General features: G+C 42.2%; 1 protein-coding gene across 4 annotated transcripts in view; it reads left to right on the top strand.

Moving 5' to 3' along the window:
• The window catches only part of LOC137630592 (uncharacterized), a 71091-nt gene that overhangs the window by 19119 nt on the left and 27625 nt on the right, over positions 1-24347 (top strand). The window contains exon 1 of one of the 4 annotated variants that reach the window (XM_068362167.1): positions 10507-10638. The exons of 1 other annotated variant lie outside the window; for it this stretch is intronic. The gene's annotated coding sequence lies outside the window, so the exon portion shown is untranslated. Of the gene's footprint in view, positions 1-10506; positions 10646-24347 lie in introns of those variants that run through there. 2 more of the 4 variants (XM_068362164.1, XM_068362168.1) reach the window with 2 other exon arrangements.

The following is a 24347-nucleotide window of genomic DNA, read 5'->3' as shown; positions in this document are numbered from 1 at the left end:
GTTAAGAGAAGATTTAAGCATTGTTGTTGTTGTTGTTGCTGTTGTTGTTGTTATTATTATTATTATTATTATTATTATTATTATTATTATTATTATTATTATTATTAATCGTAAGAAATAAGCACTTTTGAGTCAACACATGCAACAATGAAGCAATTATGATCATTCTAGTGTATGCGATCCGTCAAAAATGACTACTAAATATTTAGATAGATATGGACGCCTGCTAGTTTGGGCATTTTCAGCGTGACAGGAATATATATATATATATATATATATATATTTGTGTGTGTGTGTACAGTATGTATGTATGTATTCAGACCCATGCTTTTTATTATATAGGATTGATGAAATCCGGAAATATAAAAGATAAGTCTCTCTCTCTCTCTCTCTCTCTCTCTCTCTCTCTCTCTCTCTCTCTCAGATAGAGAAAAAAACAGAGGATAATGAAAGAATGTGATGAACATTATCCCACGACAATTTTCTTCGGTGCTTCTACTTTTGACTTACCGTTACAAATAAGATTAAGATTGAAATTAATGAACAGATAAACAAATAGATAATCTGTTGTGGCATGGCTTTAAAAAACATCTTATTACTAATAAACCCCAGGTGAAATCATGGAACGCGTATCACATTATATGTTTAGTTTTGGCATTTTTATGTGAAGTCGATACACACAGGCTATCCATTAAAAATGCGTGTCTCGTAAAACTTACCAATGCGTCTTTAAATCTTAGATAATATTGTTTTTAGATATACTCCTTATCAATGATTGCTCTAAAGCTTAGTAAACGTGCAAAAGTAATAAAGTATTCAGAGTCGATGCACGTGTATATTGGGTTTTTAATAAAAGTCAGTTTATTCCATCATCTGTTTATTAGAAATGAAGATTCATACCCGTGAAGTGGAGAGAAGTTCCAGGCGAGCTTGCACAACCTGAAAGAAAAGACTATTTGCGTTATATGAAATATTTAAAATGCAATGAATGCTGGATAATCCATTGCCATAATTATAAGTTTTCCACTGTTCGTTAAAAAGACAAAAAATATAGTTTGTTTTCCCTTGGTAAATGATAACTTCAATGTCATCATCATCTCCTCCTACGCCTATTGACGCAAAGGGCCTGGGTTAGATTTAGCCAGTCGTCTCTATCTTGAGCTTTCAATTCAATATTCTCCATTCATCATCATCTACTTCCCGCTTCATAGTGCTCAGTCATGTAGGCCTTGGTCTCGCAACTCTTCTAGTGCCTTCAGTATAGTGGTAAATGAATATTTTCACACACAAACTAGAATAGGCGTGTGTCCAGCCACATCTTCGGCCCTGGAATTGCTAGCTTGCAGTTGCTCAAGGTCGCTTAAAGTGCCTGAGTGCATATCCATTGAAAATGGAATAAAGTACGCTCACATGTGCAAATTTATAACCTGTGCAAACCAACCTAACGATGAGGAAGAAAGTGAAGTGATCATAGTGTGCAAAGATGAAGTTGTTGAACCTGATTATCAGTTTAGTGAGATCGGTGTTACATAGACATGAGTCATTGTATGACAATAAAGCAATCTCCAATAGATTTAGTAGATTTGAAAACAAAAGTATTAGAAATGAAACAATAAGAGAGATAACTCGAGTCCGATGTGTGGATGAGATCATGGTGAGGGGTAGATATAGATGGTTATTATTAGTATCTCTTCGCACTCCCCAAGAGAGATTAGTTCACCAAACGTTCAGCTGGGCTTCACAAGGCGCTAGAAGAGTTGGAAGACCCAGGCCTACATGGCTGAGGATTATGAAGCGTGAAGTAGATGATGAATGGAGAAGTATTGAATTGTAAGCTCAAGTTAGAGACGACTGGTGAAATCTAACCGAGGCCCTTTGCATCAATGGTCGTAGGAGGAGATGATGATGATTATCAAATTACATTTCTGTAAAGTGAAGTACTGCAACAGCAGCAATGATTTTGGCATGAAGGCTGGCATTTACCAATACTCTTAAACAAGGAACTCTCGCCTATCAAGCATTTAGTCTAATTTGACATTTTACTCATAATTACTGACTTTTTAACATCTAATGTTTGCCATGATCAAAAAACTTCTTTACTAGATAGAAGCATTTCTAGTATATTATGAGTTTTTACTTGTTCCCTCACTCGAGCAATTAGATTATAGTTTTGAAAATGCAACCATTCTCCCCGAGGAACTGGAACTAAATTTTCTACCGTATAGGGAGAAGAATTCTTTAATATGAAATCTAAGCAGAAAAAAGGGATGCAGCATAAGCAGTCTCTTCTCATTGTGGAATATCCTGTATTTCAAATATATATATATATATATATATATACATATATATATATATATATATTGATTTATATGTGTATAAATATGGATATGCATTATATATATATATATATATACATATATATATATATAATTATATATATATATATATATATAGTATATATATGTATATATACACACTTACAACATGCATATATATATATATACATACATACATACATACATACATACATGTATATATACATGTGTATATATATATATATATATATATGGGTGTGTGTTTGTGTGTGTGTATGCGTGAAACCCAATTATCTTTCAAACTAGAGAAACGAAGGGAAACCACATTAAATGCTAATTTCTCGTTCGAAGCTAATCCCTCTTTACTGAAAAGTATATAGACCTGCAACATTAATCTCGGAGTTAAGCAACGTATGATCAAAGGGTGAGCTAAAATTCTTTGATTAACGCAAATTCTACACAGGACATGCATATTAATAGAGAGATTATCATGGGGAATTGTATAGCTAAAAATCAATAACTGAAAGGCTATCTTATTTCTCTTACTCCTGTTTTTTTATTGTTTATATATTATAGAATTATTTTAATGTTCTTAAACTATTCTATTTTAATTGGTAATTACTTTTCTTGCAATTTCCTTATTTCCTTTCCTCACTGAGCTATTTTCCCTGTTGGAGCCCTTGGGCTCATAGCATCCTGCTTTTCCAACTAGGGTTGTAGCTTAGCAAGTAATAATGATAATAATAATAATAATAATAATAATAATAATAAGCGAACTTCATCACCGAACAGAAATTAAAAATCTTGTTTATTTCGGGCTTTATGAGACACATCTGTGTCAATGAGGCCACAAAATTTTTCTCTATTTATTTGTGTATTTCATTGTTTCCTTGTATCCTTTCTTCACTTGGCTGCTTTTTTCTGTTGGAGCCCTTGGGCTTGTAGCATCCTACATATCTTTTTTTTTTTTCTATGGAAGAGATCATGCAGTTTTGTCCCTCTTCCCTTAAGCCCTGTCCAAACGATTGAGCATGCCCGACGGGCAAACAGTGATACCAGACCACAATAGTTAGTAAGATTGAGGGTTAATGACGTCAGAGTGGGAAAACCACAGACAGGGATCTGGCATCATACAGTCTTGCCAGATCCCTGCCTTTAGTTTTCCCGCTTCTGAAGTCATCAAGCCTCATTTTACTATTGTGGCCTGGTATCACTGTTTGCCCGTCGGGCATGCTCGATCATGTGGACAGGGGTTTAAAGCTTCATGTCTAATTGAGTGATTAATAGCACAAAGTTCACGCCACGGAAAAATATATTAAAAATCAATTGGTAATTTCAATGATGATAGACATGATGAAATTAATTTAGTCGTCTCTTGAAGAATAGGTGAGATCCTTTTTAACAACAGGCGGCAGTTGTAAGCTATAAGTAATGAAGGATAGGTTTTAATTTGAACACTTAATATGGAAAGGGTCCGGAAATAAAAATATTTTTAGCTTCATTTTCAGTAAACAATCGAAGTTGATTGACCAGTATCAGATATATATATATATATATATATGTGTGTGTGTGTGTGTGTGTGTTTGTATGTATGTATGTATGTATGTATATATATATATATATATATATACATACATAAGAGAGAGAGAGAGAGAGAGAGAGAGAGAGAGAGAGAGAGTTAAGAAAAAATTCCATGTAGACCCAGTATAATAATGCATTTGTATAAAATTGGGCAATCACACATCGGGAGGAGTAATATAAATTAAAACGAGATAACGAAGAAAATGAGTTTAACATTAAAAAACGAAAATATTTTAAAGAAAAAACTATGGACACATCCGAATATTCTTGAGGGCAACAATCATAACGACAAATAACGTGTAGCTTTGATTTATTGGGGATCTCTCTCTCTCTCTCTCTCTCTCTCTCTCTCTCGATGCCATACATAACATCACGCACCGTTGATAACATCAAACACGAATAACTTTTGTGGCCACTTTCCTCTTGGTAAGGGTAGAAGAGACTTTAGAGATGGTAAGCAGCTCTTCTAGGAGGACACTCCAAAATCAAAATCTATTGTTCTCTAGTCTTGGGTAGTGCTATAACCTCTGCACCATGGTCTTACACTGTCTTGGGTTAGCGTTCTCTAGCTTGAGGGTACGCTTGGGCACACTGTTCTATCTGGTTTCTCTTCCTCTTGTTTTGTTAAAGTAAAGTTTTAAAGTTTATATAGGAAATATTCATTTTAATGTTACTCTTCTAAAAATCTTATTTTCCTTGTTTCCTTTCCTCTCTGGGTTATTTTCCCTGTTGGAGCCCCTGGGCTTATAGCATCTGGCTTTTCCAACGAGAGTTGTAACTTAGCAAGTAATAATGATAATAATAACCTTAACAACGAAGAAGAAGCGGACATATGACAGCTATTGAAACGTAGACCTGAAAACCAATAATCCGATTCTCTTTTGTTTCGTCAACAAAAGAAGTCCAATGAAAGGCGGTTTGGACTGCGTCGACAGCCACTCATGGCTAAGGATCGAAGCTGCTTTTTTATGGGGGGCGGGAGAGATTTTAAAGAGCTGGGCAATAATCATGCGAACTCTAGTAATGGAATGTTTCTGGAAGGGCTAAAGATAGATTCGTGAGAAAACAGAAAAAAATCATTGTAATTGCGATCATTGCTGTGATGAATGAGAATGATACCAACAAACCAGATTCATAGAATAATGATACAACTTATGGAATGAAGACGCATTATTATTAGTATTATTATTATCATTATTATTATTATTATTATTATTATTATTATTAGCAAAGCTACAACCCTAGTTGGCAACGCAATATGATATAAGCCGAAGGGCTCCAGCAGGGACAAATAGCTCGGTAAGAAAGGATATAAACTACAAGTAAAGTAACAAACAATCCAAATCAAATATTTTAAGAACAGTAACAACATTAAAATAGATCTTTCATTTATGAAATATAAAAAGAGCCTATGTCACCCTGTTCAACGTGAAAACATTAGCTGCAAGTTTGAACTTTGGAAGTTAGAAAAATGTATATAAAAAAATGTGTCTATCAGAAACAGGAGGCTCTGAGTAGACGCATCGGAACTGAGTGTTCCTTGCCATTGGCATGATATGCCTCAGGCCTAATTATTTCCGTTTCTACTCCAAAATAACGTGTTTCATTTATTCCGTGGTATTTTCTTCTTGATTGTTCTTACCATATTGGTGATACATTGCGTAACATTTTATACTATTTTGGGGATGCACTGTATAGCCTATGTATGTATATATATATATATATATATAGGCATATATATATATATATATATAGGCATATATATATATATATATACAGTGTATATATATATATATATATATAGGTCTATATATAAACATACTGTACATTATATCTCCTCCTATGCCTATTGATGCAAAGGGCCTCGGTTAGATTTCGCCTGTCATCTCTATCTATGGCTTTTAAATCAATACTTCTCCAACTTCACGCCTCATAGTCCTCAGCCACGTAGGCCTGGGTCTTCCAACTCTTTTAGTGCCTTGTGGAGCCCAGTTGAAAGTTTTGTGAACTACTCTCTCTTGGGGAGTGCGAAGAGCATACCCAAACCATCTCCATCTACCCCTCACCATGATTTCATCCACATATGGCATTAGAGTAATCTCTCATATAGTTTAATTTCTAATCCTGTCCTGCCATTTAACTCCCAATATTCTTTTGAGGGCTTTGTTCTCAAATCTACCAAATCTGTTGGATATTGTTTTCTTGTCATACCACGACTCGTGTCCACACCAGGACCCATACAGTGGCTGTATGGGTCCTTTCCACACACACACATACACACTCACACATATGTATTTATAGAGCACTGTATACACAGTTTACATCAGCATCGATAAACAGCAAGAATTACAACTTTACCAAGAGAAAAAAGAGAAACCTAGAATTAGAATATGCCATCAAATTTACAATCGGGGAAAAAAGGAAACAATTAGCTAAAGTAACAATATACTGTACAGTGATATCTATACCCAGGTAATTAAAAAAAAAAAGGATCAAGAGTTCTCTTGCTTGAGGGTATACTCGGGCACACTATTCTATCTAATTTCTCTTCCTCTTGTTTTGTTAAAGTTTTTATAGGAATTATTTATTTCATTGTTGTTAGTATCCTTAAAATATTTTAATTTTCCTTGTTTCCTTTCCTCACTGGGCTATTTTCCCTGTTGGGGCCCCTGGGCTTATAGCATTCTGCTTTTCCAACTAGGGTTGTAGCTTAGCAATTAATAATAATAATAATAATAATAATAATAATAATAATAATAATAATAATAATAATAATAATAATAATAGGTTCCGGTTACATATTTAGAACGTTAGAAACACAATCTCATCTATGCAGTTTCATAGAGCAACATGAGTGAGCCTCTATCTTCACGTTTTGGGCTATTATTTGGAGCTATTTTTTGCTATTATTGTGGTTTAAATTTATTATTTTTAGAGGTAAAACCCTATACGTTTTCAACACAATTCCTATTATGTCCATGATATTGGACTAGAGTTCGTGTTTCGTCGTATTGTTTCCAAGTTATGTTACGTTAACTGAATATTTTAATTGTTATCTAGTTTTATTCCTCTGGAGCTAATTTTAGATTACCAGATGTTGGCTGTTTTTTTCCAGTTTGTGACATCTGAAAGCTTACGTATTGTCATTATATAATGATAATAATAATAATAATTATTATTATTATTACATAATTTGCAATCGTTCTTTGAACAACTGGATTCGCTAATAGTCCACAATCAATAGTAAAAAATTAAATGATATAGAAAAATATTAAAATAATCAAATAAATTAATGAAATAAGCGAACGTCCGATTGAGAGCATCGTCGACATTGATGGCGGGATTATCAAGCGTTTTATGATATTGGTGATAATTGTAATATTAATGATAAATGAAAATAACTACCATAATTCCCCTCCAAAAATATGAGCTTTGGTACCCTTATCTGTAAATTTCTCGCCAATCACTTAAAAATAAGCTATTAAAGTAAGTAAATTTGTTTATCTTCTATTTTTAAAAAATCAAATTCATACGTGAGTTAGATAGAAAGAAGCATTATGGAAACCAGGTGATTACAATTATTCATAATAGAATTACAGTTGGTCTATTGTTATTTGAAATTTGACATTGATATGAAACGAACTTGAAAATTAAAGCAAACCCAGGAAGTGGAATTGTATTTAGGCACAGAAAAAATAGCTGTTCGATAGCTATTAAATGACGGATAACTAATGAGTCACGTATATGAATAGGCATTGAAATAAGTGATGAATATGTAGACATTAAAGTCTTGGCGTTCAGGCTTACCGAAGTGAGAGGAATTGTTGCTTGTATCAATCAATAGATGACGGTAAGTACACAGCAACTGTTGTTTCTTCCATGTCTAAGGAGCGAATGTTCAGAAAAGTAGTAGCGGAGTCGCGGACATCGTCCTCCCTATATACAAACATCCCAGTCATGCGCGCCCTTATCCACAAAGATGTGATCGATGGCTCTCTTGACATTCTTTTGATCATATTGCCTTTGAAAGGGGAAAGAGAAAGTAGAAAGTAAGCGTGAAAATAAAAAAAAATTAGAGATATTGTGTGAATGAGTTAGGAAATAACAGATTTAAACGTTGATTTTGTAATTTCTAAATAAAACTTCGTATGGTAATCACCCTATGTGATAAAACCAATCAAAATATCGGGAACGACATAGAAATTGATATCAAAATGAAATATTATAATACCATAATTCTTTATTATTGATGATTGTTTCTCGTCACATCAAAGATTTGATTAAGGTTTCATAGAAGAACTTTAGTGAAAGAAAATAGGTAAGAGGAGAATGAGTAACTAGAAACAAAAGTGAGACGGAAATAAACAAAGGCAAAGTTTGGTGGTACTGTTATGGAATTCGTGTTATTGTACAAAGTAAGTTAATGTTTGCATTTTATTGATTTCTCTCTCTCTCTCTCTCTCTCTCTCTCTCTCTCTCTCTCTCTCTCTCTCTCTTTTTTGTTATCTTTTGCATCATAATAGAGCCCGTAATGTGGTCGTAACTATGCGTCGAATGGCCTCCTGGACTTAGCACCAGGTCTTGTAGCCTCGATTCATAAACTAAATTTAACCCCTCGTTATCAATAGTAAATTAGTTAGATAGTAATCTTAATTCATACAATGAGGTAATTGTTTGATCTTGTATGAAATAAGAATGATACCAATGAATAATAAGTTGGAGTTTATTGCATGGAAATTGATTTTAAAGATCAATAATATTTTGGGAAATCTAAAATGTGGCCTTCCATGATTTTATTCATCTGGCCAAAGCTATTTATTACCTGAAAATAGTGTTTCCGGTGTTGTTTGCGGTTTTTCAACGTATTCTGGTGTTTTTCGCTAGTTTTCACAGTTTTCCTTTGTTTTTTGAGGTTTTAAAGTTTTTCCGGTGTTTTTCGTGGTTTTCACCATTATGCCTGTGTGTTTTTTTTTGGCGTTTTTTTTTTCCGGTGTTTTTCGCGGTAGTCGAAATAGAAAAAAAAATAGGTTTGATACAAACGCATTTAAAAATTACAGGTAGGCCTATTCATCGTAGATTTCATGATTACATAAAATTTGAATTACGGATTAGGATAAACTACGGATTTCCTACGAAGTAGGCCTATTTATTTCACAGTTATATCTCAGATTATTAGAGTTTATGAATTAAGCAGATTTAACTCGTAAAGCTATCAGTAGATTTTAATATTTGATAGGGGGCGTATACTTTGTGTTTAAAGTAAAAAAAAAAAAAATAATATATATAAGGGCTTACCTGAATGCTGCGTGACCTTAATGAAAATTTTCCATAAACATATTGTGGACATAGTTATTTGATAAAGACAAAGAAAGGACAACTGGCGTAATAGGTCCTGCATCATCACTTTAAAAAATGCACTGCCAATGGAAAAAGGAATATATGGCGGAATTATTGAAAGCTTCGCCGAACTTAGCTATTGCAGTGCATTTTTTTTTACTAGTAAATGCGACCCGTTATAAAAAGGCGGCTAAATATTTAAGCAGACATGCACACACGCATTCAATCCTTGACGCCCATTCCCATTTTCTTAACTGCAACGCAACAGTTATGGTTTACGAGTGTACCTATCGGGGTACCACTCTCACTCAAGTGACCGGATACAAATATATATATATATATATATATATAAATATATATATTTATATATATATATATATATGTATGTATGTATATATATATATATATATAGATATATTTATATATATATATATATATATATATATTTATATACATATATATATATATATATATATAGAAAGATAGATAGATAGAACCAGACAATTGCTCTTTGTTATAATTATAGGGAGATAGACTCTTGTGTTTGGTTTTAAAAGTGACTGTCTTACCCATTATTTAAACTTTCTCCTTTCGTCTTTCATTGATTGTGTCTCTCTTACAGGATATGTTACGTTTTAAATTTGTCTGGTATTCCGAATTTTTATTTTCTTTCGATTATTTCTGTTGCAAGATCATAAAAATTGCTTTCCCCCACGACCTTTGTTTTCTCCCTCACATAGTGTGAATATGTGGAGTTTCTGTTTTTCACAGAAGTTTATTAGATATCTGGGTATTATTGTATTGTATTACAGGGTAATGTAAATTAGGGAAAAAGCTGCTCTTTTTATATAGAAAAAGGCCCGTTCTCTTCGAAAATGACACTCGTTCTTGTCGGAAATGAATAGTTTCAGATATATATATATATATATATATATATATCCACCGATAATGTGGAACCCCCAGTGGGAACTCGGGGTTTTGGGTGGGGAAAACATACTGGGAAAGCGGTATATCATTAATGGTAAAACAAGCCTTTTCTTCTCTATTCGTTACCTTCTTGGATGTTAAATCACGTTATTTACTACAGGAAAACATATATTTTCTGTTCGAATTGATACCCTGTAATACAATAAAACTACCGATTTTCATATATTGTTTTATTTTATAAAATAATTCTAATGTCCGAAAGAGTTCTGAGGAAAACTTAATACAAAGACTACAACCAGATAAGTATTTTGTTCATAAAGAACGGTTCGTGTCAATATTTATAAGGCGCCGTTGTAAAGACTCAGCCTCACCCCAGAACCTGAACCTGAACTTTAGTTGTTGCCTTGTTGGGTTAATGAATCTTAGTCAAGAAAGTACGGCAATGGAGAGTTTGAGTTAACCACCAAATGAATTTAATGTACTTGGTAACTTAACTTTTGCATTTCATGTGCATGATAGTGATTGGTTTGTGAAAGTAAAAATACAATATTCAAGAATTGCTCTTAGGAGAGTATTTTATCTTGCTTAGGAGACACTCGGACACACTATTCTATCTAATTTCTCTTTCTCTTGTTTTGTTAAAGTTTTTATAGTTTATATAGAGAATATTTATTTTAATGTTTTATTTTCCATTGTTTCCTATTCTGGGGTGTATGTATGATAGTGGCCACCTGTATGTATGATGGCTGACAGAATATGGCAGTGTTAGGGGGGTCGTAGGGGGCATTAGCCCCCCATTAGGTAAGTAGGTAAGGAAACGGCTGTAGATTTGATTAGGGGGGGAAATTTATGTTAGTTGGGATCCATTTTGGAGCATTTGTATATCTGCAGCCAGTTCCTCACGTGTTCATTAAAATGGACACCAACTAACCTAAACTTTCCCCCTTAACCTAACCTATAAGCTGTGTCCTCACCTACTTACCTAATGGGGGGGTGGCTAACGCCCCCCGTGCAATCCCCCTTACACTGCCGTATTCAAATTTAGACATAATAATACATACAGGTGGCCGGTGTCATACATACACCCCATAATAATAATAATAATAATAACAATAATAATAATGATAACAATAATAACAATAATAATAATGGCCATAGAACCTTCCAGTTAGTGCTTAACAAAGATAGATTTCTTAAATATAGCCTGGTGCACTAATTGTATGGTATATCTAGGATTGGTAATGCTTACAATTGTAGAGAATGCCCTGTTTCAGGTAGTTCATCTATACAAAAAGGCAAAATTACTAAAGGTGTTCATGGTATATCTTTAGGTGTTACGAACGGTTCTGGGTAAGATAATATTATAATAAAATATAAATTTTGAAGAAAAGGAGAGTTGTTCCTGGTGTGTTTATTATTACTTTGAACAATTCTGGTGACTCCATGTCATAGTTCGAGCGTCAGACCTCTGTTCCATTCCCCGGCTATTTACTGGTGTCAGCCCATTGTTTTGCATGGGGCCAGTCTGTGATTCTGTGCCACAGCCCTGCGGTCGTGGCTTGGGTCCCCCAGCTATACGACTGGGGTATGGCTCGTTTTGGCTGAGGCCAGGACCCTGTGTCACATCACCTTGCTGCGACCCCCTCTGGTCATGGATTGGGTTTGTTGGCTATCCTAGTAGCTAGGGGGTTCAGCAGAAGTTTACAGCCTCGTACACTTTCTGCTCCACGGTTAATGAAGGAGCTTTGGCATTCTCTGTTTTGCACCTGGTTTAACCAGTCAAGAAGAGGGAGTGGAGAGGCAGGAGAGAGGCTAGGTCCTGTAGGGAAGGCAGTCAAATACTGCAACTGCAAGGGTTACTTTGCATCCCGTGCATTGGCTCTCATCCTCATCTCACTCAGATTTCAATGATTTTATTAGTGAATGTTCTAAGATTGTAGAAACACTGTATCCTACAAGAGAAACTCTGGAAGATATTAGACAAGAACACTATTCAAGAAGTCCTCAATGGGTCCTTAGGTTTCCAGTCAAATTTTTCTAGTAAAAAAGTTATCAGGAGGCTAGAGACCAGTAATCAATCACTCCACTCTGAACTAATTTGTGTTCCAAACACCATTCAGAATGGAGATAGTGAACACTTAAAAAATTCCTTCAAGAAGGACGATTATATGCGCTCTAGACCCGAGAGACACATACTTAAAAATACTTGTGCATCAGACATCAAGATAATGCCTTCAAGAAGGACGATTATATGCGCTCTAGACCCGAGAGACACATATTTAAAAATACTTGTGCATCAGACATCAAGGAAGCTCTTCCAATTCAATTCTTTCTAAGGGGCAGTGTCTATCAGTTGAAAGTCCTATGCTTTGGGGGTAGCGACCACCCCTCCAAGTGTTCACTTGAGTGTTCACTCTCGTCTTTGTCTTGGGAACGTATCTTGATGATTGATTCATTCAATCATCCTCCAGGAAGCAACACTGTGACTGACTTTTCTCATTTGTTCGTAACTAGAATACAAACCATGATATTTAATACCGGCATTACTTTCGGCGTAGCTGAAATGACAAGCCATTAATTTTTGACGAGGGTTTACTACCCACACCGCTAGTTAGCGGGGGTTAGGGAGGGTAGCTTGCTATCCCCCCCTCACACACCCGTGCTTGAGCTCACTTTGCTCTCAGCTCGGATGGTGGTCAGAGGTGTCCGCTCTCATCCTCGCCGTCATATTGGCAGCCATTAATGCTTTTTGTTCTTTCTTTTTCTAGATACTGTGTACATGAAATTGGCGTCTGCAACCATGCGCACCTGCCCTGGTTTTCTCAAGCGCCCCTGTGGAACATTCATGTTGGCGGTCAAGACCAATCCTCACGCCCTTTGTCCTTCTTGTAGGGGCCAACGGTGTGATAGTGTCAACAGTAGTGAGTTTAGGGAGTGGTCTACCTCCCAGTGGGAGAGGTTTTCGCGACGGCGGAAGAAGAAATCCAAGCGGGAAGTTTCTCCTTCGAAGGAAGAAAACCCAAGGCCTCTTCTTCCGTAGCCCAAACCTCCACCGAAGTTCCTACTCGGTCGGTCTCTTTTGAGAGACCGTCGAGTAGTAGCGTATACGGAATTATTTCTCTCCAGCCTTGGGTCTCGAGAGATGATGTTGCTTCTCCTAGTGAAGCAGCTTCACCTCTCCCCCCGGGGGAGGCCGTGTCACTAACTTCCCTTTTTCAGTTATGGTCCTCCTTCGGGCTCACAGGTTCGACCTCCAAGGAGGTTTTGCTTGATTATATCCGCCTGGGTGCTGCTGTCAAGCAATCTTCGTCACCACAGTAGTGGCCTACATCAACAAGCAAGGAGGTACTTTTTCACAGCAACTATCCCATCTAGCAGTAGAGATACTGAGATGTGCCGAAATCTACTCGATACCACTATCGGCACACTTCATTCCGGGCAAAAGGAATGTGTTCACCGACAGCCCGAGCAGAGCATCTCAGATAGTGAGTACCAAGTGGTCTTTGGATCATTTAGTAGCCAACAAAGTCCTGACTTTGTGGGGTTCTCCGACTGTGGACCTCTTCGCAACGGCCCTGAACTTCTGGCTCCCGCTGTACTGTTCCCAAGTCCCAGACCCCAAGGCTCTCTGGCAAGATGCTTTCCAACAACGGTGGGACAACATCAACGTTTACACCTTTCCCCTGTTCTGTCTGATGAAGAGGGTACTCAACAAGACCAGAACATCGGTCAGTCTTTCAATGACCCTCATAGTTCCGTTATGGCATCACGCAGAATGGTTCCCGACCTTCTGCAACTGCTAATGGAGCCTCCAAGAGAACTCCCTCCATGACACAATCTATCAAACAACCACACGCCAACATCTTCTTCAAAGCCGTAGCTTCATTACGACTTCACACCTGGAGACTATCCAGCATCTCCTCTCTGAGAGAGGATTTTTGCAACTTGATGTCTGGACATCTGCGGAAGTCATCAGCAGCAGTCTACCTGGCAAAGTGGAAAGTCTTCTGTGGTTGGTGTCGTGGAAGGGGTATCTCTCTAATCGAGGCCACTATTCCAGCAATAGCGGAGTTCCTCATGTATTTGCGTGAAGAAATGCGCCTATCAGTCTCGGCAGTGAAAGGCTATCGCTCAGCCTTAGCCTCACCTTCAGACTGAAAGGAATGGACATTTCTTCATCGCTAGAACTTTCTCTACTTATACGGAGTTATGAACTTACCTGCCCCCCAGTCGGAAGTGAGACCTTCCCCATGGAACGTGGTTCGAGTTCTCAGGTCTCTTAAGAAATCTCCCTATGAACCATTACGCCTGGTATTAGATCACCACCTGACTTGGAAGACGGTTGTTCCTGCTAGCTTTGGCCTCGGCCAAGCGAGTCAGCGAACTTCATGGTCTCTCGTATGACATCACCCATTCAAGGAGATGGGGAGAGGTAACGTTCAGCTTCATCCCTGAGTTTATTGCTAAGACTCAGAACCTGGGAGTAGCGAATCCTCGATTCGACTCCCTCCGGATTTTTAGTCTCCGTACTGTAACAGATGACCCAGACCATGCCCAATAAGGAGCTTGAGGCTGTACCTCAAGAGAACAGCCGCAGCCCGTCCTCATGTACCTGCACTATTCGTCAGCACAGGAAGGCCTAAGGAGGGTCACCAAGAACACCATCTCTGCATGGATTCGCTGGGTCATTGACCTTGTACCAAATCCAGAGCACATGATGTCAGGGGCATAGCCAAGTCCCTGGCCTTCAAAAGAAATTTTTCAGTGACGCAGGTTCTTCAAGCTGGGGTGTGGAACTGGAAACGACAGAACACGTTCACATCCCACTACCTGCAAGATATGACCCACAGTAGACTAGATACTTTTTCTATCAGTCCTGTGTTGGCTGCTCAACAACTGGTTTAAAACCTCAAGCTCCTTATTGGACAAGTAGCAGAACGTTGAGGGCATTGTTACCTAGTTTTAGTCTGCATGAATAAAAAGGTCTGACTGGCCCTTATTCTTTTCTTCATCATTCCCTCTCTTGGGGAAAGCAGCATCCTGGGTTCTCTGCACAGTTGAAAGTAATACCTCTAACTAAATAGCTAAGGTTTGTTTCGTTAGGAAAAATACAAATTATCTATGAATTTGTCATATTTGTCTCGTTAGGATAAATACAAATTACTTTCAAATTTGTCAAATTTCTATTCAACCAGGAATTCTTATGTTATATGTTACATTTTGATAATATTCTCTCTTACAAGAGTAGTCAAGTTTAGAAATGACATTATGGCATTTAGTTTCTGCTTGTTCCATCACTTTATACAAACCCTCGCTATTTACAGGGATATTACTTTCGGCGTAGTTGAAAGACAAATCATAAGATTTTTAGTTTGGGATAACTACCCCAGCCACTAGTTAGCGGGAGGGATGGGGGCTATCCAGCTACCCTGCTCACTCACATACCTGGGTTGTGGACCCATTTTTCTGGCTCAGGTAGTGTGTGGACGTTGCCGCTCTCTCCCTCCTTAAACTTACTTGCCATTTGATTAAAACTGATTCTCTACAATTAATTCTTTAATTTTCTTTCTCTTTTCAGTGAGTGTGGTGCTTCTTCTTGTCGGCCTCATGCGCACCTGTCCGGGACCTGAGGGCCGCTCGTGCGCTACCTTTATGTTCGCCCTTGAGATAGACCCCCACCAATTGTCTGTCTTACCGAGGCCAGTGGGGTGACTGGGACAACACTTGTCCCGAGTGTCGGGAGTGGTCTACCTCCCAGTGGGAGAGGTTTAGGCATAGGTGAAAGAAGTCCATGCGGGATTCTTCTCCTTTGGGGATATCCTCAGTCGAAGAAATATTCGACTTCTTTAAGCCCTCATTTTCTTCCCGTAGCTGCTCCTCAGCCAGTCTTCTCTGGGGAACAGATGAGCAGCAGCGCAGCCCTATTAATCCTAGGTCAATCTCGAGGATCGAGGGACGGTACAGTTTCCCCGGTTCCGCCCCTTCCCCAGGGAGTGCCTGTTCTTTTTCTGTTCTTTTGCAGATGTGGCCGTTGCTGGGTTTGGCTGGTCCCCCGTTGAAGGAATTAAGCTCTTTACGAATTCCTTCAGATGGGTGCCGAGAGGAACTGGACTCCAATATCCTTGGAGGTGGATCCCTCCTCGTTGGGCACAGCGCCGGACGACCTTAGTGCCGCTGCTCACCATTCGTACTTTTGGTCCCTTGCTGTTGCAGACGCCGAAGACTGCGTTTTCCCCCGTGCTAAGCTTACTCCTCTGTCGGTAGGAGAACAAAGTCTGAGGCAGGTTTCCCTTTTGAGAGGCCATCTCTCTCGCATGCGAGGGATCCCCCAGAATTACCTTGCAAAGAAACCAACTTGTGACATCGCTGACTTTGTCAAAGCAGGCTCCCTCTTTAGAGGAACCTTCTAGACCTTTCCCCTTTGAGAGTTTGTCGGGTGCGGAAGTTTCTAACTCATCACCCTGGGTGTGCGCCAGGGGTCTCGTACCCTTGAGCCTTTTGGCTTTCGTCATGCTGAGCCATCGGGCTCTTGTCACGAGCCATTAGGCTCTCGTCACGCTGAGCCATCAGGCTCTCGCGACCCCAAGCCTTCAGTCTCTCATCCCACTGAATCTTAAGGCTCTCGTGTCCCTGAGTCCTCGGGCTCTTGTGATCCCGAGTCTTCGGGTCTCGTTATGCTGAAGATCTAGGCTCTCTTAATTTGACATCAGCTCGCTATGTAACAGCTGCGTGTGCTTTGTCAGCTACTTGTCACTCTACAGTTTTATATGGTTCACCAGCTGTTTGCTACGCATCAGCTTGGCGGGTCTTGCCCGCTTCTCCGTAAGAGAATTAGGCCACCTCTCCCTAGGAAGGACAGTGTGATCTCCCCGACGAACTCTTTCGCCTCTTGCCGATAGAGGTGGTTCCACCAGAGTCCCATCCTCCATCCCAGCCTGATGTGATTCCTCTCAGAGAGGACCTATGTCCCCTCAGGAAAGAGTCAGCCGTAAGGTCTTTTCTTCTGGAGGAATACCTGCCTCCGCGCAGGAAGCCGAAGGACTTGTTCACCATTCCCAAGTCTTCGGCAAAAGCTTCTGCGCCTCCGCAAGAGAGGCCTAGGAAAATCCCTGTGCTCCTATGGGTGAGAGCTCGTAGGTGGATGATATTTAGATTACGAGGACAATCTTTTGCCTAAAGGCTCTAGCTTTAAAATCACGGAGGTGGAGTAAAAGGATGTTTCCTTCGAGAGATTGATGGAACTCTCAGTTTAATCCTCGGCTTTGAAGATCATCAACCAGAAGGTTGCGAAGTAGGCCATGTAGGCTACTTTGTGGCTCTATCTCTGGTTAGGATCGGTGGGACACCTGATCAAGTCTGAGAACTGGTCTCACAAAGCCACAAAGGAGGTTGATGGAGACTTTCCTTTTGTCTGGCACCTGGACGATCGAGTTCCTCTCCCACCAGGTTGTTAACCTGTGGGTGAACACCATCTTAAAGATGCAGCATTCGATCATTTAGAGGTTCCATCGACAGCTCTCTCAATCCGAGGCATCCAGGCTAAGAATTTCCTTTTTTAATGCGGAAGACGTCAAGCGGGTGGCAGAGAGATGGAGGAAGTCCAACCAGGACCTCCTCCTCCTTAGGGCCCTTACACCACGGCCCTACCAACCTCCACAAAAGAAATAGCCTCGACCCAAACTGCTGACGAATATGGCTACGGTCTCGAAACAAGAGCAATGGTCTCAAGACAACAGCAACATCAGATGATGTCTAAGAAGTCCTTTCAGGGAAACCGTAAAGGATCAAAGTCCTTCCTTGGAGGGAAGGGAAATAGGGGAACTGGCAGAGGCTGCTCCCACTGCGGTGGGAAATCCTCCCACCTGCCTACCTGTGGGGGGATACCCTTAAAGCCGCTGACTAAGATGGCTGCAGCTCGGGCTGAACCTTCGACGGTGGAGGTGATTCGTTCAGGGTATCGCGTCCGGTTCATTCAATCTCCCCCTCCACTGACTTGGGACCCAGTCCCAACAAGCTCCTACGGGAAGGGATCCATGAAGAAGCTAGCCCTTCGGGCTGAAGTCCAGGCTATGATGGAGAAGGGTGCTCTCCAAGAGTTCCTCGATGGCGCCTTAGGCTTCTTTTGTTGACTCTTTCTTGTGAAAAAGGTGTCTGGAGGCTTGAGACCAATCATCGATCTCTCTACCTTGAACAGGTTTGTCAAACAAACTTTTTACAAGATGGAGACACCAGACATGCTTAGACAAGCAATAAGACTGCAGGACTTCATGTGTTTACTGGATCTCAAGGACGCTTACATCCAGATCCCAGTCCATTCTTCTTCAAGGAAATATTTAAGGATCATGTTCGACCAAAAGTAATACCAGTTCAAGGTGCTTTGTTTTGGTCTTTCCACAGCACCTCAGGTCTTTATCAGATTGTTTAACCCTAGTGTCACCTTGGGCTTACAGAATTGGCATCCATCTCCTAAGATATCTGGATGACTGGCTGATTCTAGCAGACTCGGTAGTGATCGTACTTCAACACCAAGACAAGCTTCTCGGGCTTTGCCAAGATCTGGGGATCATGGTAAGCCTCGGGAAGTCACACCTGCTTACCTCTCAAAGACTGGTATATCTAGGCATGATCAAAGACATCAAACAGCACAAAACATTTCCATCACACAAAAGAATTCAGAGGTTGAGGAAGGTAGCAGGACCCTTTCTCAGTCGAGAAGAGCTTCCAGCCCAGAACTGGCTGCATCTGTTAGGCCACTTATCATCCCTGCCTCTCCAGTCCCCAATGGTCACCTCAGGATAAGATCCTTCTAGTGGCGCTTCAAGTCCCTGTGGAATAAAGCATCTGTTTCCTCGGACACCCTGGTTCATTTAGGGTTAGAGGTACTGACTGACCTCAAATGGTGGGTGGGAAACGAGAAACTCCGCATAGGGGTCGACCTTCTCGTCCCTCACGTGGAACTCATGCTCCTTTACGGACGTATCAAAAGAAGGATGGGGTCCCCATATATTGCTCCACACCATCTCCAGCCTTTGGTCCAAATCAGGAAGGTACCAGAATATAAATCTCTTAGAGATGAGGACAGCTTTTCTTGCCTTCCAAACAGTTCCACCAGTTCCTGGTCTTGATGAGTGACACCACCAAGGTAGTAGCCTACATAAATAAGCAAGGCGGTACCTTTTCGCAGACGCTGTGCTGTCTAGCAGTAGAGATACTCAGATGGGCGGGAGACAACTCAGTGTTCCTGTTTGCTCGCTCCATTCCAGGCAAGAAGAATGTGCTTGCAAACAATCTGAGCAGAGCGACTCAGATATTGGGCTCCAAGTGGTCTTTGAATCATCTAGTAGCCAACATAGTCCTACCTATATGAGGCTCCCCGACTGTGGATCTGTTCGTGATGGCCCTAAACTTAAGGCTTTCGGTCTACTGCTCCCAAGTCCCAGATCCCCAGGCTCTATGGCAAGATGTATTCCAACAACGGTGGGACAACATCGATTTTTACGCCTTTCTCCCATTCTGTGTGATGAGAAAAGTCCTCAACAAAGTCGGCGTAAGCGAAAACTTATCAATGACGCTGATAGTTCAGCTATGGTAACAGGCAGAGTGGTGTCTGGACCTTCTGCAGTTCTTGACTGAGCTTCCGAGGGAACTTCTTTCACGATACGATCTACTCAAACAACTACATGCCAACATTTTCCACAATGCCATAGCTTTGCTTTGACTTCACGCCTGAAGACTGTCCAGCATCTCAACACCCAGAGAGGGTTTTTCCAGCGAGTTGCGGAAAGGATGTCTGGACACCTCAGATGCTCTTCAGCGTCAGTCTACACGCGAAGTGGTCTGTTTTCTATGATAGATGTCATGGAATGGGTATCACTCTCCTTGATGCCTCTATTCCAATAATAGCAAAGTTCCTGTATACTTTTAGGAAGAAATGCTTCTCTCAGTTTCGGCAGTTAAAGGCTACCGCTTAGCCTTGAATCTCGCCTTTAAACTGAAAGGAGTACAGTAGATATTTCCTCCTCGTTGGAACTTTCTTTCCTCACACGAAATTTTGAGATTATTTGTCCTCCGCCGGATTTTAGACCTCCTCCTTGTAACCTGGTTCAAGTCCTTCAGTCTCTGAAGGAGCTCCCTACGAACCATTACGCCAGGCAACAGATCGCCACCTTACTCTGAAGACAGTGTTCCTACTCGCTTTGGCCATGTACAAGAGAATTAGTGAAATGCACGGTCTATCCTACAAATCGTAAGGAGAGAAGCCCCGTGTCAAATGCCAAGAGCCAGTTGGCACGGACTTCCGCTCTCCTAAGAGGTAAGTCATCCCCTATGAATAGTGGAGGTTTGTTTAGAGTGATGGAAGAAATGACAAATTTGAAAGTAACATATCCCCCATGAAACTCCGGCCTGCATGCAAAGTGGGTGCTCAGCCCAGGTGTGTGAGTGAGAAAGGTAGCCGGCTACCCTCCACCTCTCCCGCTAATTAGTGGTTGGGGTAGTTATCCCTTGATAAAAATCCTATGGCTCGTCTTTCAGCTTCGCCGAAGGTAATATCCCCTTTGTTCCGTAACTGACATACAAACCACGCTATTTAATAGGGGTATTACTTTCGGTGTAGCTGAAGTGACGAGACATTAGAACTTTAACGAGGGTTTACTACCCCATCGCTAGTTAGTGGGGGTAGAGGAGGATAGCTTGTTTCCCCTTCCCCCTCACACACACACCTGTGCTTGAGCTCACTTTTCTCTTGGTTCGGATGATAGACGGACGTGTCCTCTCTCATCCTCGCCTCGCTCTTGACAGCCATTAATGCTTTTTTGCTTTTTCTTATACAGGTTTGAGTGTGAAGTTGGCCTCTGCGATTATGCGTACCTGTCCTGGATTACCCGACCGCCCCTGTGGAACATTCATGTCGGCGGTCGAGACGGACCCTCACACCTTTGCCCTTACTGTAGAGGTCAATGGTGTGATAGTGGTAATAAGTGTGGTAAGTGTAGGGAGTGGTCTACCTCCCAGTGTGAGAGGTTTTCTCGGTGACGTAAAAAGAAGTCCAGGCGGGATATTTCTCCTTCGAAGGTTTCTTTGAAAGGAGAAAATCCCAAGTACTATTCTTCCGTTGCCCAAACCTCCTCCGAAGCTCCCGCTCGAGTGGCCTCTTTCGAGAGACTGTCGAGTGATAGCGTAGATCGTGGTTGTTTCCCAAACTCAGGGTTCGAGAGATGGCGTTGCCTCCCCTAGCGAGGCAGCTCCACCTCTCCCTCCGGGGGAGGATATATCATTAACTAATTTGTTTCAGCTTTGGTCTTCCTTGGGGCTCGAGGGTTCCCCTCCAAAGAAGTTCGACTTGACATCATCCAATTGGGTGCCGCTGTCAAGCAATTGCCGACTTTGGCAGAGGTTGATCCTCTGTCTATTGTTGACGTTCTGGTGTTAGAGGTATCCAATGCGGTATCTCCTAATACCTCTGCCTCTCCACATCCTGCAGTAGCTGAAGGCTAAGTTTCTCCCGTTCCTGCTCAACCTACGAGGGCGAAACTAAGTCCAACAGTCTCTCCTGCCGGTGATTCTCTCCCCAGGGGGAGTTCACTTACAAAGACTACTCTTCGAAGGACTGCAGAAGGTCAGCTTGCTGATCCTACTGCCCGCAGAGGGCGCATCCGTCGCAAGGCTCGCCTTCCTCTTTGCCGGAGAGGCCTTCCTTCACCTTATAAAGTGGTGAGGAGGCGCCTCTTCGGTTCATCATCATCGTTGCAGTCTGCCGCGGAGGAGCCTCGTCGGCGTTCACCGACTGTTCCTGATATGGTCCTGGACCTCTCAGCGGATTGTTCGCAATCCCCTTCGGTGGAAGGTCATCCTTTCAAAGGGCACGCCGACCTTCCACCCAACAGACCTGCCGTCGCCGTTCCTGGGAGCTGATGCGCTTTACGCGCCAACGAATCCTGACTATCATAGTCAGGCACCGATCCCTATTACGGGGCAACAAGGGCGTACGCGCCATCGTGCGCATACGTCCCTTACGCGCCATGATAGTCATACACGCCAACGGTCTCCTGTGCACAAGGCTTTGCCTGAGGTAGCGCGCCAGCGCTCACCTGCGTGCCATCAACCTCCTGCGTGCCAACAACCCCCTGCGCGTCAGCGATCTCCTGCGGCCAGCGATCTCCTATGCGCCAGCGCTCTCCCGTGCGCCAGCGTCCACGTACATCCATCTCTCCTGCGCGCCCATGATCCTCAGATCTGGGAGCTGTAGAGAAGTCAAGGACTTCACCTACACACCAGCGTTCGCCAACGCGCCGCCTGCTATCTTCAGCGCACCATCCCTCGCCAGCGCGCAATCGCGCGCATGCACCTGCTCGCATCTACGAGGATAGGCGCGCGTGCCCTGCGCGTCCACGCCCATCCTCTCCAGCAGTTATGCGCCGCCATCCTGACACGCGCCCGCTAGATGCGCGCCCACGCACACAGGTTCCGACTGTGCGTGCGCGCCGTATGACATCTGGGGCACGCGAACTATTGCCCGTACGCCCACGGGAACAACATCCTGATCACCACGCGCGCGAACATTCACTCGCGAGCGCACAATCAGCCTCCTGCGCACTCTCCTGTGTCTCCCACACGCACTTCTACACGCCATCACTCGCCTGCGCGCCCTCACAATCGCCCACGTGCGTGCACGCCATCAGTCTCCTGCGCGTGACCCCGGGTATTCTCCATCGCGCAAGCGCCAATACCCTCCCACGCGCGAGGCTGCAAGACAACACACAGCATGGTCGCCATCACCACATTCTCCTCCCCGCAAGCGCTGAACAGCGCGTTCGGTGGTGGAAGGGAAGCTTCCAGAAAGGTCCAGGAATACTTCCTCTTTTCAGGCGAACCCCCCTATTGAAACTCCTCCCAGGGATATGTCGATTCCTGTCCCTCCAGAGGGAGTGTCTGACAGCGCAGCTGTCAGCCAACAGCCGTGGTTTGGGGCACTAATCAGAGGGGTTACACAGGCTTTCAAGCCTGTTCTCTCTGAATTGGGCCACAAATCCTTGGCTGCATCTACCCCTCTGAAGAGAAAAAGAGGAGTTTTGGACGCGGTGACTTCTCCAAAAAGTAAGCTGTCTCCTCGTAAGCCCTCGAGGCAGGTTCCCTCTCCCCCCCAGACTTTGTCTTTCTCCCTGTCGGATGAGGATTTCCCGTCCTCAGGGGAATCACGTGAGGTGGGACGTTTCCCCATCGCACCAATGAGGGAATCCCCACCTCGCTTTGAAAAGTCTTCCCGGGTAGGGGCGGAGAAGAACTTGCCCCCGTCTTTGTTAGAGACCTGCATCCTTCCCAGGAAGGAGTCGAAGGACTCGAAGACAATACCAAAATCCTCGACGAGACTTAGGACGAAGCCAGCTAGTCACTTAGAGAACGTCCGTGATTCTCCCTAAGAAGAGCCTTTGGGGACAGGAGACTTCGCTGCAAGTCCGACATCCGGAGGAGAACTACAGGAGTCAGAACATGCATTTTGGCAGGTTCTGACTCTTATGAGGACTCTCAATGGGTTTGCCGACCCAGAGATTCCCCCTCGAGAGGGCAAAGACATGGTCTTGGACCGAGTATTTGGAACTCAAAAACCTTTTAAGGCCAGTGCAGCTCTGCCCTGGTCTCAGGGGTTTAAGAGTACCAGGGACAAGATCGCGGTCCAGCTCTCTGAGTTAGCCTCCTCCAACCGCTCCAGTACCAGCAACAAGCTTCTCCCACCTTCTCGTGTACAGCAGAGGAGGTACTTGGAGATCCTGGAGGAGCCTTGTTTAGCTCTTCCTCTTCACCATTCTTTGGAAGAGCTTACCAGGGGAGTCCCTCTTGAGAGACTCTCCAACCGGCAGGTCTCATTCTCGGCAACTGAGATCCTTAACCAGGAGAAGGTTGCGAAGTGTGCTATGCAAGCCACTTCGTGGCTAGATATCTGGTTAGGGACCTTAGGTATCTTGATACGCTCTAAGGATTTCTCCAAAGAACGTACCAGGAAAGCTATGGAGACATTCCTCCTTTCAGGCACTCGCATGATCGAGTTTCTGGCCCATCAAGTCTCAAACTTGTGGGCAAACACCATCTTGAAACGTTGAGATGCAGTGGCTGAGAGGTTCCATCAGAAGGTCCCTAGCACCGAGATAAACAGGCTCAGGCATTCTTGCTTGGAAGGAACGAATCTGTTTG

The sequence above is a fragment of the Palaemon carinicauda genome, chromosome 38 (assembly GCF_036898095.1).
Source record: "Palaemon carinicauda isolate YSFRI2023 chromosome 38, ASM3689809v2, whole genome shotgun sequence".
Lineage (NCBI taxonomy): Eukaryota > Metazoa > Arthropoda > Malacostraca > Decapoda > Palaemonidae > Palaemon > Palaemon carinicauda.
This window is presented reverse-complemented; position numbering and strand designations above follow the sequence as displayed.